The following is a 17,617-nucleotide window of genomic DNA, read 5'->3' on the forward strand; positions in this document are numbered from 1 at the left end:
TGCAAAAGCCAAAGTTTTGGCCTTTAGAAAGGAATAAACTTGTCCCGTTTATTGTGGATTGATTTATGTTGTTTTAGAAGTGATTTGGTGATGTTTCTAATTTTTTTTAATATAATTGTGTGTTCTATGAGAACAACATGGATTCTCCAGAGTAGGATTTTCAAAATTTAATTCCAAAGATTTACATAAATTCTCTGAGGGTGACTGTAATTTGAAGGAAGAGCTCTACCCAGCTGTGCTTCAGGTTTTAAGTAAATAATTTTTTTTCTGGGTTGGGAAAAAACCCAGCTCCCAAACAAGTTAGAGAATTAACACCACAGAACAAATACCATTTTTGAGTACCCTGATAAAGCCCTTGTCCTCATTACTTAAGAGTGAAATCTTAAGAGTTGTAGCTTAGACATGTTTGATGAAAAGCAGGAGAGACTTGCATGCTGAGTGAGAAAACTGCTGAATCTGGAGAGCTTGAGAATCATAACCCACTGTCGGCACCTAAGCAGATGTAATGCACCTCATGGTATTAAACAGGTGCATCAAACAATGCTGTGGAAAAAAATAAGGCAAGGAAGAGCTAAACCCTATCAAGATCTCATTTCCAAATATGACCCTCTGATGGTTTCACAGTTTATGATTAACACAGGTCATGACTCAGCAAATCCAGAAATATGTTCTTAATTATTCAAGCACTCCTTTAAAGTGGACAGTCCTTTAGTTAAAGTCAAGATTATACTCTGTTGTATCACTGCTGTTAGGGAGATTTCCTATTTTGCTCATCAGCTTGTAGGAGAGTGGGGAAAAAAAAAAGAAAGAAATTCTCCCATTTACTCTTCCTTCAGAAGAAAACTCTATTCTTCTCCCATATTCTCTTAGCATTTGCATTCTTCTCCATGCCCACAATTTTAAAAACCACTCACCTGAACAGCCAGCCTGTGTTTCTCAGCTTTCCTTAGAGTTAATAGAGGGAAAAGCTCCTTCATGGGGCAATTTGCAGCAGGAGCTGTGTCCATGTGGGATGCCTTCTAGAACAGGGCTTTCTGCCCTCTTGCTTATCCAAGTGTGTGGGATCACCAGCTAATAAAAATGGCTACACTCGAGTAGTTTAACTGTGCTCTCAGTACACCTTGAAAACTTAAGGAAAATTTAAACTACTAAAAAATAAAATAAAAAAAAGCAACACTCAGCAATAAGGGAATTTAACCCTTGTCTTTTTCTCAAGTTATATAATCTTAGGACTTTTATGTAGTGCAAATCTTATGTGAACATAATGAGACCTGAGACCTTTCCACTGAGTGAGTTTGTGTAGCCACTTTTATTTTTAAATCTGGTGAGCTTTTCTAGATTATGTTTGCTTTTAAGTGTATTTTTTTTTTTTATTTTGTGTGTGTGTGCCTGCACTGCCAGGTTGATTAATATGGGGTTTTGTACATTTGTGTAATATCTGCAGAGATCCACGATGCATTCTCATAGTTTGCAGTGCCTGACACTGTGGATATGTCAAATTCCCAAAAAGGAGGACAGACTGTGATTCTTGGATAAGTTAGGCTTTGGCTATTTGCAGTAATTTTCTACCTTTGACCCTAAGGGAAGGTTTGAAGGCTGCCTTTTCCCACATCAGCCAGGATGTGTTCGTGCATTTAGCAGTCCTCTTGACCCTTCTGCTTGCCCTCACACTGACACCAACTTTTGCTTTCTCCCTCCTTTTACTTATCATTGTGAAGAAACAGTGTAAGAGGGCAGTCTTCCCTGACCCTCAGTGACAAACACAGTTATGAGTCCTTTCCCTTCATTTCTGGCCATGGCATGAAAGGGTGACCATGACCCCCCTAGATCCCAGTGGTGCTAAACTAGATGGACAACTCACACCTTGCTCTGACAGGATGGAAGTGCATGCTTCTATCTGCTGTAATCGGCAGAAGGACTGCACCAAACATTTAGGAACGACTCAAAAATAGAGGAGTTCCCCTTGCTGTCTTGTGCTTCTAACCACAGAAAATTTAAAAATTGCTTCTCAATTGCTTCTTAATTGGTTGGACACTTCATTTTTTTTAGCTTATGCCATACTATGACAATCAGGATCTCTGCATTCCCAGCTGTTAAATTCCTAGGCAACATAAATAGCAATTCTTGGAAACTGTAGGTTGCCCTTAGAATTCCTAGGCAATTCTCCTTGGGTTCAAATTTATCCCCACAGTAATTTTTCTGCCCTGAGTGCAGCTGGCTTTACTGCAGAAGTGAACTTCCATGGACTTTCATCAATCAAAAATGTTGAAAAGAGGATCAAATCAGGGAGGTGTACCCTTTAAGGTTAATATAATCACAGATAGACACACCCCACCTCTTTCCCTTCCCTACTGTAATTCCTTCAAGTGACTTGAGGACTTAAAGCATAAGAAAATGTACTGAGAAAAGATAAACATTACTAGGGGTGTGTCACTGATATATGCTCTTCAAGAATCTCCCACTTTATTTCTTTCCCTTTTTCAACTAAACCTTTCTTTTTATTGTTTCCAGAGTTCCAGAGATCCCAGCCTGCTTGCTCAGTCTAATAACATGTACAGGGCTGGTTGAATAAATCCTCAAATCAATAAAATCACTATTTTAGAGAAGAATAAAGAAAGAAATTGTTCTGGGAAGGCAAGCAGTATTAGAGATGGTTGATTTGACTCTTTTTCAGCTGAGCTGGACCTGTTTACCCAACTGAATAGTTTTCAAAGTTTGTCAGACCATATCTCCTATGTCAAACACATGTATCTATGAATACTTTAGTCTGCAGACTGATGTACAGCCTCCAGCAGACAAAGTTGTAGAATTTTTAAGTGGCAAATGACTTGGCTCTCCAAAACCAAACCTACCTTAAGTATTTGGCTCAGTTTTCCATTTTTTTGCCGATAATATGTAAAGGGTGTTTTTAGCCACCAATAAATATTAAACTATTGGACTGGTTTTGCAAATAGCATTGATGCCAAAACAAACCTCAACGTAATTCATTTGTGAGTCAGCAAATCCGACCCGCCCGGGCCTCCTCACCCTCTGTGTGCTAACCATGGCCAAAATGGTGTGAACGACACAGTGCTCACAGCATATCCTTGGAGCTTGATTTGCTTTCTCCTGCAAAACAAAAAACAACCAGGGAAAAAAACCCACTTGCTGAGTTGGCTTGTATGGCCATTCATTACCTCCACTTCACCATGTAAAGATTATTGGAGAGACTATTTTTTCCAAAATTAAATAGGATGTGTTGCTAAAAGTTAAAGAGATACCTATTGTCTTAAATTCTTTAAAATGCTAGAAAATTCATTTCCCTATAGAAAGTTTTCAAATAACGCTGTGAAATATGGATGGATATGACCTTTTCTATTAAAAGCTCACATTTCTTTTGTGAGAATGGAGTATTCATATTTAGAATTGCTTTCATGCAGTCTCTTGCCAGGCCATGGTGCTACTGAGAGTCATACCAGAATGCCAAAAAGCCAGTATTTTGTTTCCACTATTCTGTAAGGTTATTTATGATGAAGTTAAGAAAGTGAAATGGAATTAAAACTGGTCAGGGATGTGAAAGGCAGACAGAAGGGTTTCTATAAGCAGGCAACAAAAGGAAGACTGGAGAAAATGTGGGCCCCTTACTGAATGAGATGGGGGACCTGTTTATGCAGGGTGTAGGACAAGGTTGAAATACTAAATGCTTTCCTTGCTTTAGTCATTGCTAGCAAGACTGGCCTTCAGGAATCCCAGGTCCCACAGACCAGGGAGAAAGGCTGGTGGAAGAAAGTTGTGCCCTTGGTGGAAAAGGATTGGTTCAGGGAATGTTTTTAAGCAAGCTGCATATGCATAAATCCATGGGCTCTGATAGGATGCACTCATGAACAGTGAGTGGGCTGCCAGAGTTTATTGTAAGGCAATAATCTATAATGAGATATGGTGACCAGGAGAAGTTTCTAAAAACTGGAGGAAAGAAAATTTCATCCCTATCTTCAAAAAGGGAGAGAAGGAGAAACCAAGGAACTATAGGCCAGTCAACCTCACCTCAGTCTCTTGGCAGACAATGGAGCAGCTAACTTTGGAAAGCATTTCTGGGTATATTAAGGACCAAAATGATAAGCTTCTATGAAGAAGTGGCTGGCCTGGTGGATGAGGGAAAAGCAGTGGATATTGTATACCTGGATGTCAGTAAGGCATTTAACCCTGTGTCCTATAAGATCCTCACAGACAACTGCTGATGTGTGGGCTGGATGAACAACAGTGAGCTGAAAACTGACTGATTGACCAGGCTTAGAGGAAAGTGCAAATTCTAGCTATTGATGTATCCCAGGGGTCAATACCAAGCTCAATCATGTTTAATTTCTTCATCAGTGACCTAGATAGTGGGACAGCTTGCCCTCAGAAAGTTTGTCAATGACACAAAACTGGGCATAGTGGCTGATATGCCAGCAGGTTGTTCCACCATCCAGAGGAGCCTTGACGGGCTGGGGAAGTGAGCCAACAGATTAAATTCAGATGCAAAGTCCTGCACCTGGGGAAGAACCACCCCATGCTGGAAGACAACCAGCTGGAAAGCAGCTTAGAAGAATATGGCCTAGGAATTCTGGTGAACACCAGGTTGAATGTGAACAAGCAATGCACCCTTGTAGGACTGAAGTCTAAGAGTATCCTTGATTAGACAAATTATTGCAAGTGGCAATAATAAACTTCCCATCTACTCAGCACTGGTGAGGCCACACCTGGAGCACTCTTTCCAGTTCTGGGCTCTTCAGTACAAGACAGACATGGGCATACTGGAGGAAGTCCAATATAAAGCCATGTAGATGATAAAGACACTCAATGATCTCACATATGAGGAAAAGCTGAGAGTTCTGGGACTGTTTAGGCCAAAGAAGAGAAGGACTGGAAAGTTATTACCAGAGGACATAAACACCTGAAGGAAGGATGCAAAGAGGAGCCAGGGGCTTTTCATCAGTGACAGTACTAGGGACAGTGAACATGAACTGAAATACAGGCGGTTCCCTCAGGAAACACATTTTCACTGAGAGGGGGCCTGAGTGCTGCCACAGTCAGCAATGAGGTTGTGAAGTCTCCCTTGCTAGAGACACCAAAAAGCCATGGACATGATCCTGGGCATATGGCTCCAAGTGATACTGCTTGAGCAGGAGGGGGGTTGTACCACGTGAAAAGTTCAGAAGTCCATTTCAGTCTCAACCATTCTGTGATTCTGCAAAATTAAGAGATTAGAGAATTGTATTTGAAGCAAAGTATCAATGTGCTGCTCTCAGACACCCCAACAGAAGCAGCCCTGGGCAGTTTTGAACTGGGAAATTACTGCAGGTTCCTGTGTGCTTTGGGTTCCTGCCAGCTTAGAACGGTGGAAAATGCTTAGCAGCTTCTGAAAACATGACTAATCCCAGAGGGCACAGATCTGAGTACCACATTTGATCTTTGTTTCTGGAAAAGCTTGCTGTACTCATATTTTGTAAAGGAGAAGGAAGAGATATTTTTATGTGAAGCTGTTTTAGAAAGAAAACACAGCTTGCCTTGGATAACATTCTTGGGTTTCAATTATCAAAATAATTGTAGAGTTTTCCTCTCCCTGTGGTTGGTGCAGAGAGAAGATTAAAAATTTGGTAAAAAATTAAAGATAAGATATTTTAAAGAGTCTTTGATATTCTGTTACAAATAAACTTTCCAAATTCAGTGGTTTTTTCTTCCTCCAGAGAATGGTAATTTTGCAAATTCAGCATTACCACTAATGTCACTTACGAAACTTCAACTTAGTCGCCAAAGTTAAAGTCATCCTAAATTCAGGATGCCTTTGATCCAGTCACCTATAAACTTGGATTTAATGTTCATTTGATCTCCCTTTGTATGCACATGGGTCAGGTCATGTTGTTTGCCCTTATAGTGGCGGGACATGAAAGCAGAGACAGCTGCTTTCAGCTCCTCGTATTCCCATGAGTCCTTTATTCCCATGGTTCAGGCACATCCCTTTGCCTGAGAGTTCTAAGTCAGTTTATTCTCAGTGTGACAGAATGGTGGGGGTGTTTAGCTGGAATCCTCATTGTGCATTGAATACACAGATTTTGAAAGACTTTTAATTTCTATTCAGGCAGAGTTTACCCAAGGGACAGCTTCTTTCCTCTGGAGTTCGCTCCCTCATCAAAGAACCACAAGTTTATCTGAGTTGCTTAAGTAAATGCTTGAATGTGTATTTTAAAAATGGTAGAACATAATATTTTCCTTTAGTCTCTAGGTGATAAATAGTTGATCTTTATTTTTCCCTCACACTAGAAATTCATTCAAAATCAGACACCCACACTGTAATATTACAGTTTAAAGGAAAAAAAAGTGACACAACCATAAATGCTTCAAGGCACAGTCTTATTCTGGAAAGCACTGGGCAACCATCACTTGAGATTCCTGGTACCCTTATGTAGCCTTGTTTGTTGCATCTATATCTATATCTATCTATATCTATATATAGCTATATATATATACACATACATACATACATTCATATTCATGCCAATAGCTTATTACGTAAACACATGCTTATCTCTAAAGACTGGGAACATTTAAAAATTAAATCATAACCACAGCAGTACATATTTTAGGCTTAGTGTTCTTCATTCAGTCAAAAACAGCCAAAATAATCCTGTTAAATTACTTGCATGTTTTTCTATCTAGTTTCTGCTAGCTATCATAGTCATCATTTAATTTTTGATGGTTTTTCATGTTGGCCAAAATACTGCTGCGACACAGCATTTCAGGGCCCTCCAGCTTTGCTACTGCATGAACAGACTCAGTGATTCACCTGAGCTGCTCACGAGTGCGAGGCTGCGGAAGGGCTGTATGCAAAACTGGATGTGCAGCTTATCTCCCTTCTCTCTACAGCTTCATGCTCCAGTGCCAGGAGGTGGAACGACTGCTGGATAGATTCTCTCATATGCAACGCCAGCATCCTCTAGTTCTTGTACAGAACTCCAAATCAAATGTCAGTAAATAATTAATACAAATAAAATAGCAATTGTGTTTTGGTCACAGCATGGGTTTTATGTGCCAAAGAGAGGCAAAAAGTCTGTAGGAAGAGAAGAATGCATCATTGCTTCACAATTGATGTGTTTGACAGATATCAGCAGAGTTTTATTCCTTTGCTTTTGGCATAGTGGGGGGCCAGGGAGTGGCAGGGGGGGCAGAGGCCCTCCATGGAAAGGCGGCTGTGTCTGAGGAGGTGGCGGTGTTGTGTAACCACATTGACAGAGTGCGTCACAACGTGTGACATGTGGTAGCAGAGGAGCCTTAAATAGCTCTCACCATCTTTTCTCCTCCGGAGGTTTTGAGGAAAATTTGGTCTTCTGAGTAATGTTTTATCCTTCCTAAAATCACCTGATAATATGGCTCAAGCTCCTCTAGGGAACATCCCCCTGAGTTGTCAGGGTGTTTTAGGGTAGAATCAGTGAAAATCGTGGTCTTTAAAGATGTTAAAATTGTACACCCCAGAGACTGTGGGATGAATGTATGTTCATTAATCCTGATGTTAACATTGATCAACGTCCCTTCATGACCTCATCTGTAACAGAAGCTGGGGCTGAATTAATTCCTGCTTGCACTGAAGCCATTATTAGAAGAGTGTCTGACAATGACTAAACTTTTTCCAGTGATAGAGGATCCATTGCAAAATGCAAAACTTTGTTAAACTGTTAATTAGCTTTTGTACTAAAATTTCCACTTTGTTTCTGAAGGTTCATGAACTTATCTGGATTCATCACCCGCTCAGGACTTTGTTATTCGTTTGTCTGCTAGACTTCAGAGACCTTATTACCACATTTCTGTTCTTTATTCTTGTACTTACAGGCTGTCACCAAGTCACTGTTTATCTCTGTAAGCTAAATACATTGAGTTCTTTCACTCTTTGTCTCCAGGAGCTGCTTCTGCATGTTTGCTCATTGCTCTGATCTCTCCAATTAATCTGTGTAGTGTTTGATCAGTAGCAGCAAATTTGGACTAGGCATTCTAGCAGTGCCTGTGCAAATGAGGAATACAGTGAAATCATAGTGTCAGCTGTGCTGCTTAATATTCCCCTTTTACTCCTCCCAGAATTTAGATGACCATATCAGAATGCTGAGCCCACATGTCCAGCTCACCAGTGAGCTGAGTGGTCTTCAGATTTACTGCATTCTTCCTGTAATTGTGGCCTTTATTTTTCATTTCTGGTTGAATAAGTTCTGTGGGACAGTACTAAAATACAGGCTGATACCCAGGAGTGCTGTATCCTGCTGACAGAGGCCGATTGTGCTTTACTACACCTCTGATTGTGACATGAGCTCAGTTTCTGTAAATCATCTTCAGTCTTGTTATGCCAATTAGCAAACAACCTCCCAAGATTCTGGTGGGATGCCCCAAGACCCTGGGAATCAGCCTAAAGTCACTTTTCTGCCCTCTGAGTTTCCCCCATCATCTGCCAGAAGAAAAATCCTACTTCTCCATGCACTGCTTCTCCACATCTCAGCCTGGGCCAAATTAACTTAATAGATCAGCATTATTACTGATCCTCAGCAGTAATACTTTTTACCTAAAAGTGAGATTTTGTAGTTTGCTGGCCAGGCCTTCTGAGACACAGCCCAGTGAAAGATGTTTTGCTGGTGAGACCCACTCAGAGTTCATGTTTCACAAGCACAGTTCTCCTCAAAATGGAATTTATTAAGCTGAGACTTAGCCTTTCTCAGGTATTTCAACATCCAGCGTCAGACTGTGTAATGTAATTTGGATTTTTCACCAATATTCAGCACTCATTGTCACCAGACCGAGGATGGGGCATCAGCTGGGGCTGTCAGCAGTCTCTGGGGTGGGGACTAGGGTACACCAATGGTGTTTGGGATTTAGGGTAAAAGTAGGAATGTAGGAGCCACCCAGGAGGAGTATACTGGTTTGCAAGATATGCAGGCAACAGAGTCATGTGGGATGCTGAGGCTGTGGATGGCAGCTAGGAATGTAAAGGCAACTGCTGGAGGGATGAGGTGACAACCAAAATGAAGGAAAGTCTTATAAGGGTCAGGAAATCAGGAACCAGTGAGCTGAGAGCAGAGACTGAGTCAGCTGCAGAGTGCAGATGAGCCTAGGTTCTCTTCCCTCCTTCCTATTCTATTATTTCCCTCCTCTTCTAAACTGGCATAAGCGACTTTTTCTCCAGGCGCTCCTTGCAGACAACATCAAAGCTGTGCATCCAGAAGGAAAAAGGACTGCTGGAAGCAGCCTGTAGCTAAGCTGGCCTGGGAAAATAACATGTATTCTCCTATGTATGCTCTGGCCATTCAGATAGTGAGGGATGGTATCTGTCTTTTTCTGACTCTTTCAGTTTCTCTAAGATTGTCTTCAATGCTCTTTTATAGAGAATGAGACATATAAAATGTAATAAAGGAATAAAGAAGGCATGTCCCCCAGTTTGCTTCCAATCTTTCCCACCACTGCCCCCCAGCTTCATTTGCCATGCAGCTGCAGTCTTTTGTAAAACTTCTCAGAATATACTGCTCAGTAGACAAGCATTAATTAAAAGAATAAGAAGATGGAGACCAATGTTGATTTACAGACAGAAGACAGAGAGCTAATCCTGAATAGATAAATAGCTCTGAAATTATATCTAGAAAGTGGATGGAAAGAGAAGAACAAAATATCTGTCAAGTTCTTGTAGTGGAAAAGTAAGACCCAGATTCTGCTTGGCCCCAGGATTTGCATGCCTGATAGAAAAGGGCAGGACTAGACAGCTTTCAGGATACCAGTGCCAGTGAGGAGTAGGATGGGGGAATACCAGAAACAGCTGGTTTCTTTTCTGGGCAAAGTTTTTTATTTCAGATCTAAGAAATATTTTCATCCCACTTAGGCTGTCATGCAAAATGCTCCCAGATTCCTGAGATGTGTTCCTGCAAGAGCTTTCTTCCCACCCTTGTCCCCATGTATTCTCCCTTTCAGTCACTGAGAGAACTATTATTTCCAAGATTATCTTTTTATCACAAAAATGTAATCTAATTCCTTCCAATTTCTCCACCCATTTCTTTTTCTGTCTAATCCCTCAAAGAAAATTTCAGCATATAACATATTTCCACTGTGGTATATGAATGTCATACAGAGGGCAGTGCTGCCTCTTCACAGGCTCTCCTGCTTCCAAATGTTACACCGCTCCTTGTGATATTTTTTTTAGCAGGATTTGTTACTTTTTAAACCAAAGAGGAATCCACTGCAGGAATGAATTTACGCTGGCCTCGTGCCACCTAATCTTGAGAACTGAAACACTGAGTTTAACATTTCTGAGACAAACTGTAATGTGTTACAGGCTCTGTGTAGCTTAACCTCCAAGGAGGGAAAAAAGGTGTTTGAATAGGGATGATTTAACAGAAGCAGTATTTAAAAAAATAGACCCAGGCCTGGGTCTGAAGGAAAAGAACCCCCTCTTAGAAAGCAGTAGTAAGGATTTGCTTTATGAATTTCAGGAAAGGGTTTTTCAAATGACAAACTGCCAAATTCTGCTTCTCTATCTCAAAGCTCATGATTTGCAGCATGATTTGATGCTTGGTGCATGAACATCTGTGAAATAATGACTGAGGAAGCATAGCAGTAAGTCTCTAATTCTCTTAATGTTATATAGTTCAGTTTCTCCAAGGGAAATAAGAAATAGTAGTAGTAGATTTTGGCTACAACAGTTGGCTTACAGTCTAAGGGGTCCCCCAACCACTTAAAGTACCTGTCCCTTGAGGTCCCATTAAACTGCCATTACAGTGAGCCTGGGGCTGTTCTATTCTCTCCCCCAGCTCCTGTGTGTTTTGTGGCTCTCAGCAGGTTCCCTCATTATTTTGGAGGGAAATACAGTCAATAGATTGAAGATCAAAAAGAGTTGAAAGTGAGATGTGAAGTACAAGCCCAGTCAGAACTGAACAAGTACCATTTGATTTTCTCTGCAGAGGAAGCAGTCTAGCGATGCACATACAGCTGTGCCTACTGTTTGGCACATCCTGGGAGGTGTTTGATCACTCCTGTTTCCTGCTTAACCATCAACTGTTGGATTTGTTTTCCCTGATGTAATAGGGCAGGGGGAAGGGGAGGTCAGTGTCACTCCAAGCTGCCAGAGATGGACAGAGATGTTTCCCCATCTGCTGACTGTAATTGATTTCCTCTATTCAAAGCCAGAATCACCACCCTCCTACCCTCCTTCTCCTTCCTTATATTTCCAGCTGCTATCCCATTATGCTCCTGTGTGCTGTTCTTTTTGGTGCTTTAAAATTGATGTAATGGCCTGCAATTGGACAAGCAGTGGAGGCAAAGCCTGCCCCAGACATAGCAGGACATCGTGGGCTCTGAGCTAGTCTGCAAGTGCTGTGCAGTGGTGGTACCCAATCCCAGTCTCCAAGCTTTTGGTCCAAGTGATACCCCTGTTAGGGAAACCCTTATCTGCATTAGACATGACCCCACCACAGAGCTGCAGTGACAGGACTAGATGAGCTCCAGCCATGTCTTCCAGCCTCTGCTGTTCTGTGATTCTGTATTCCAAAAGAGAAGCCAAATTTGGTAGTGTTTTCTCAATATCCTTGAAGAGAAACCCAGCTTTGATAAGAGATTCTAGTAACCATTTTTATAGAACCAATTAAATAAAAACTAACTGCAGAATTCAACAGCCCAGGAGTTTTAACAGGCTTCCTTATTTAATAATATAAGCATTTAATTTTTCTGCTTGGCAGCTTTGTGCAAACAGGTGGAGAGGAAAGATCTGGGCTGGCTTAACTTGTGTTTTTTGACACAGCCAAATGTCAACACTGAGAAGTGTGTCATGCAAATCAAAGCTTCAGATCTGAATGGCTCCAGACTTAAGGAAGTTTGCACAGAGATACAGATTTTACAGATGGCTTCTATCTTTTCAGTCATCTGGCAAAGGCCTCAGGACTGCACTATGGAGTAGTCTGGAGCTGCATGATGCAGACTGAATTAATCTGAGAATTTATGGATGAGAAAAGAAAATGGTGTTGCCCTCCAATATAAAAATAGCCCTTCATTACACTGAAGGCTGATGTTGTCCTAGTAGCCAATTGCTCCTACAATAAAGTACACATTATGATGTCAGCCAAAGCAGAAGAAAGCAACCAGGTGTGCCCAGGACAACACACAATGAACAAAAGGGAAATTGTCATTCCAAATTCTTGCCAGTAAATATTCATTGAACACTACTGGTCGATTTTAAGGAATTTGGACAAAGTCATGAGCAGTCTAAATCAAAAGCAATTCTAGTAATAGTAAAATAATTCTCTCTGAACGGTCTCATGAGCAGCACTGAAAGCAAAACTAAGAATATCAATGACATCAGAGGTAACCCAGATGGTGAAACAAAACTGTTGTAGCCAAAATCTACTACAGTTTTCTGTGAAGTGTTCCCATTCACCCGTATGAACAATTTTTCTCAGCAGTCAATGACAAATGGAGTTCATGGAGTTCCTTGTATCATGAGGAACAGAAGAGTAACAGCAGGCTTTGCATATGTCAAAGGAAAAAAAGGTTTCTCTGTGTTACTGAACTACACTTCTGCACTAAATATTCATTCAAACACAAGGTTGGTTTCATTTCAGTTCATAGGTTTTGAAATGGAGAGAGGTAAAGTAACACAAGCAAATGCTAGGACACAAATGCCAGAAACTAATAAAAAAGATGCATTTACATACCTAGGTTAATAATACCTTTGTATAAATTCTCTCAGGCTAGGTGGTGTACTGGCTTTACAGTCAGTAAATAACTTCATCTCTACTTCTGACATTAAATACAGATTTCCTTACAAGGAGATTAAATGCTCAGATACAGGAAATAACCAACCAGACTAGATCTGTAAATAGGGCATGCAATAAGGTTCAGTTCTGATCCCATTAGCCCCTTTGGTACCCATAGATAAACTGTTTTAACAAAATCTTTGAATCTATAAAGATACCTGTATCCTACTGATTGGGTTTGTTTCCAGTGGAGTTAATTGGAATTAAGTATCTTAATATATAGATCTTAGCCTTCCAATACATCACTTTCTGCACTAATAAATAAGAGCAGCAACATTACATGTCCTCACAGCAACACTAGAGAGTAATTGCATTAAAGCTGATGAGGGTCTGAGGCAGAGGTGATGGGCACTGCTCAGATATCACACACTGAAAATATAACAGTGTATATTGCACTCACTTCCTACCCACACCCTGAGGAGACTTTTCACTGCAGCACTGAGGTGGTGTCAATTCAATCATTGCTAAAGTCTGCACAGGCAAATTAATACCTCCTGATATTTCCTCCTGGTGTCCACAAAGATTGACACAGGAATTGTTATTCTTTAAATTTTGCATGTGAGTTTCTGTGTTCTGTGATTTGCTGATTTTCATCACATCACTGAAGAGAAGGTATCTTGGCAAAATCTAGGCCCTGATGTACATTATCATTATTCTTGATGTTTTGGCAGTGGCAGGGGGAAAGGCACAATCTTCCCCCATTTCTCCAGCTCTGAAAGTCCATGTGGCTCCAAGAAAGAATTCTCTTTCCTGTCTGCTAGTCAGAAGTGGGTCATCACAGGCTTAGAGTTGGCCATCTTTTTATTTGCAATTTTTTTCAGGAGCTTAGAAGGACATAAAGTGGCCAGCTTGGCTGCATCCATTCCTGCTGGGCAATGCCCATTTAATTATTGCATTGCCCTGCCTCCAGATCATCCTGCTTCTATCCTGAGCAAGTCAGAAAGTGAACACTCCCTTGGCATCTTGGCAGAGTTTCTGGTGTTTCATCATTTAGGATCCTGTGTCGTTGATCTATTTGTTCATATAGATTTTGAGCAAACCAGGCCTAAGATATATTTGTAACCCAAATAAAAGTTTTAGAAGAGCATACATTAGCTTTTAGTCATTCTGACTACATTGGGTACAAACAATGCCAAAGGGAAAAAAATCTAGTGGCTATAAATTGTTAGGTGTGACAAGCCCTTGTATGTGTCAACAACTAAAACAATTATTTCTGAAATCAGCAAACACAGAAAGTTAAAGAAACAGAGGGATTATCCTTCTAAGCAGGTCCTAACAGGAATTTAATTTTAGACAGCATATCTGATCTCTCTTTTTTCTATCTCATTCACTCATTTGATTATTTCTTGGAAATTGGATTTATGAAAATGAAATCTTCATTGTAGTTAGAAGTGGAAGAGTGCTTTGAAAATTAGGGCAATGGTATAGAAAGCATTAGAAATCTTTGTTCCTAACCTATATACATCTGTGTGTCTTCTCTCATTCTTTATTGCTACACTTTATTTACAAGTAAACCATCAGGCAGACTGATTCTTGCTATGGGGAATAGATCCATTTTCTTTGTAACTAACCTACTTCCTCATCCTGTAATTTAAATGGATCACTATAAGTATGCTAGTGGCCTTACCTGAGGAGACATTTCAAGAGAAGATAGCTGAGCATGATGTACAGTTTAAGTTCAGAGCTTCCTGTTTCCAAGCATGCACAGATTTCTATTTTTGTAAAGCAAAGGAACAACTAATGAGCTTTAGACATAAAACATTTGGTATCACCCTGCAGCTGCTCTTTGCCAGAAATGCTGACAAACCTGTTTGTAAGTCTGCAAGAACCACATGACACAGTATGATTCACGTTCATGTTGACCTTTGTCTTGTTTGTGATTGAAAACAATTAAAATTACCAGAGTCAACAGAGTGAAAACTATGTGGAGTAATTGAGTTTGGTTATCTGTGCCTCTAACTCTGTTTCTGTGTTTCATCATTCTGGCTGTGCTGTGCACAGAAGCTGCTGAACCATTCATGCGCACTCATGTGAAGATCTAGATTCAGCGCGTTTGACAGCTCGGGGAAGTCATAAGGCAATGTTGTCAAACAACTGCAGAGAAGATGCAAGAGGCATTAACTAAACTGTCAATAAGGTACAACATTAACATTAAATTATCAAATCAAGTTTGTTGAGTATAAACATGCATTTTTCTTAATGGAACAGCATTTGGTTGTTTGATTATTAAGTTCTCTCCCAAGACAGCAGAGTAGAACAACAAATTGAATGAATGTTTCTCTTAATAACAGATTGTCTTTAAATATTTAGTCAGGAACTATTTGATTAGGACACTTTATTTTTAAGGAACACCTTGATTACACAATGATTTCCTCCTTGCTCACATGGTGTCTTTCAGTCAGGTGTTCAACACCTCCTAGTGCTGGTGGAAGGTGATGACAGCTCCTCAGTGATTCCAAGGGTGAAAGTTTTGCCACTGGGTAATGAGGATGTCTAGATGTACATCAGTGTACATGAATTAGAGCAAGTTGCTGACATTTAGTGGCCCCAGTCACCCTTGGTGCATTCTTTCCCTCTGTATTTGCAAGATACCCTCAGAAGATCCAGGGACCTATTCCTAGTAGGGTTCAGGAATGACCCTGAATTAACATATTAATAAGAAAAGCATATACCTTCAAAATAAGGGAATTTATCTTTTTCTATCAACAATGACCTTGGAGTTTGGATAATCTCTGTTTGGATAGTGTTTGTTTAAATGAGAGTTCTTAGACTTTTTTTTTTTTTAGATTGTCATTGTTATGAAAAATGCAAGAAACAGCATGTCTGAAGTCTTGTATTTCCCTGAGCAAGACCACAGTATTTTGCTGAGGTGAGTTCAGTGCCAGAGCTTGGTGTGGTAAGTGAGCAGAGAGACAGCCCAGAGACTTTTGATATCAGACATCTGAATGCCACCTTACACTGCCAGGAATCTCAAAAGCAAAATATGCTGCTATCACAAGTACCTGAAAACCAAATAACACTGGCCACATTAATTTAATGCAGGATGAAGAAGTTTTATTATCACTTCTCCACAGAGGGTTATCAGATTTTGTGATACAGTCAAAAATAAGATCTTTAGCTCAGGAATTCCCTTAGCTGGTCTTATCTCAGCGGTGTAACGCTTCCAATTTCATCATATGGGGCTAGGTACACATGTGTTAGTCAAACAAGAGAAGTAATTTAATGTTTGGAAAGCCAAAAACAAAATCAAAGAGTGGAAGATTATTGGCATGAAAAAGTTCAAGAGCTCTCAGCACTTCTGGAGGTATAGTAAAGGAAAATGGCCTAATAGATTTCTTTCTTTTTTAAGTATTTGTTTTCATTTAAATAAAATCTTTATTCTATACAAAGATGTTTCTTCATGCTTGAGTGTTTTTCAAAATGATGTAAGTTTTCACCTAATATTTTATAAGTCCATAGCTTCTATTAACTGATACTACAGTGAGTGGATTAGGACATATATTCTAGATATTATGGATAACATTTTCTTCTTGTGGAAGTGTCTTTAAATAAAGGTATTTAGCTTTGACTTAGAATATCTTTTCACAGCAAACACGTGTCTTTTATTTGTCATTTTTCATGACCTTTTCTTTCAAGAATGTCTGCACATATGCTGACATTTTGTATTTGTCATCCCTTAGACTTAGTAATTGCTGTATTTGCCTTCTAGTGCCACAGAGTTCATTCGTACAGCCATTTCTTTTTATTGCTATACTCTAAGGCTTTTCCATCATGCTCCTCCCTGTAGCATTCCATTCACTTACAGAAAAGAAAGGTAAAATCTTCATTTTTGCGAGAGTGACTAAGGCATCATTGCCTTGGGTACTTTTTTCCTTTGCTGCACAAACTAGCAACAACTCTTAATATAATGAATGCATTTTATCTTTAACTTACTGGGCTTTTTCAGCTTAATACTACTGTTTTTTGCCATTACACCTGATTCTTTGATGGTAATTAATATCCTTCTTATTTCCTAATCTCTGTTCCAAAGTCAGTGAGTATTTCTGTTAGTTGCTTTTTCCTAGTGAGAGGAAAATGGAGAAAATAAAGAAATGCATGAAAAAGATGTTTCTGGGGGTTTTTGCTTTGGTTTTTTTTTTTACATATCCCTCCCTCTAAAATACCCAGAATTATAGTCATGCACACAATAATTGTTTTTGTTTGAGAAAATTAGTGTTTTTGAACATTTGTGCTTCATCATATAAAACAGTGATCAACTGATAGGATTAAACAAACTTTCTATAATATTTTTTGCATCATTTTCTTCTACATAGTTTTTCTAATCTTAGCCTGAAGCAGTCAGCAGGTTTTACAGAACAAGAAAAACTGAAGTCTGATGTGAAAGGTTTCCTTGGGCATATAAAATAGAGAAGTACAATGGGCAATCCTAGTACAAAAGTCAGTCATGCTGCTTCCTTGAGGCTTTAACATGAAAATTACCTAGAACACATTTCTTCCTAATTCAAGCTTCTAAAATCCTGTTTATAGGTCTGTTTCACAGGTAGTGAACTAAAGTTACTATTCAGAATATTATACCATTTAGATGCCTAATTCATGGACAAAGACCCATTGTGCTTGGCACAGTAGGGACCACAAGACATCCTCTCCCTCTGTAAAAGCTTAGGCTGAGTGAAAAGGCTAATAAAGACTCAAGAAATAGTATTTATTGACCAAAGTATGTTCTAAACACACTGTTGTCCAAAGTCTATAGGTATCAGAGCAAAGGAAAATTATAGGGAAGATAGGGGGAAAAAATAATGAGGTAGCCTTGTGACTAATCATGGACCTTT

The sequence above is a fragment of the Agelaius tricolor genome, unplaced genomic scaffold, assembly GCF_023055355.1.
Source record: "Agelaius tricolor isolate 1412-34295 unplaced genomic scaffold, bAgeTri1.0.p SCAF_1, whole genome shotgun sequence".
Classification (NCBI taxonomy): Eukaryota; Metazoa; Chordata; class Aves; order Passeriformes; family Icteridae; genus Agelaius; species Agelaius tricolor.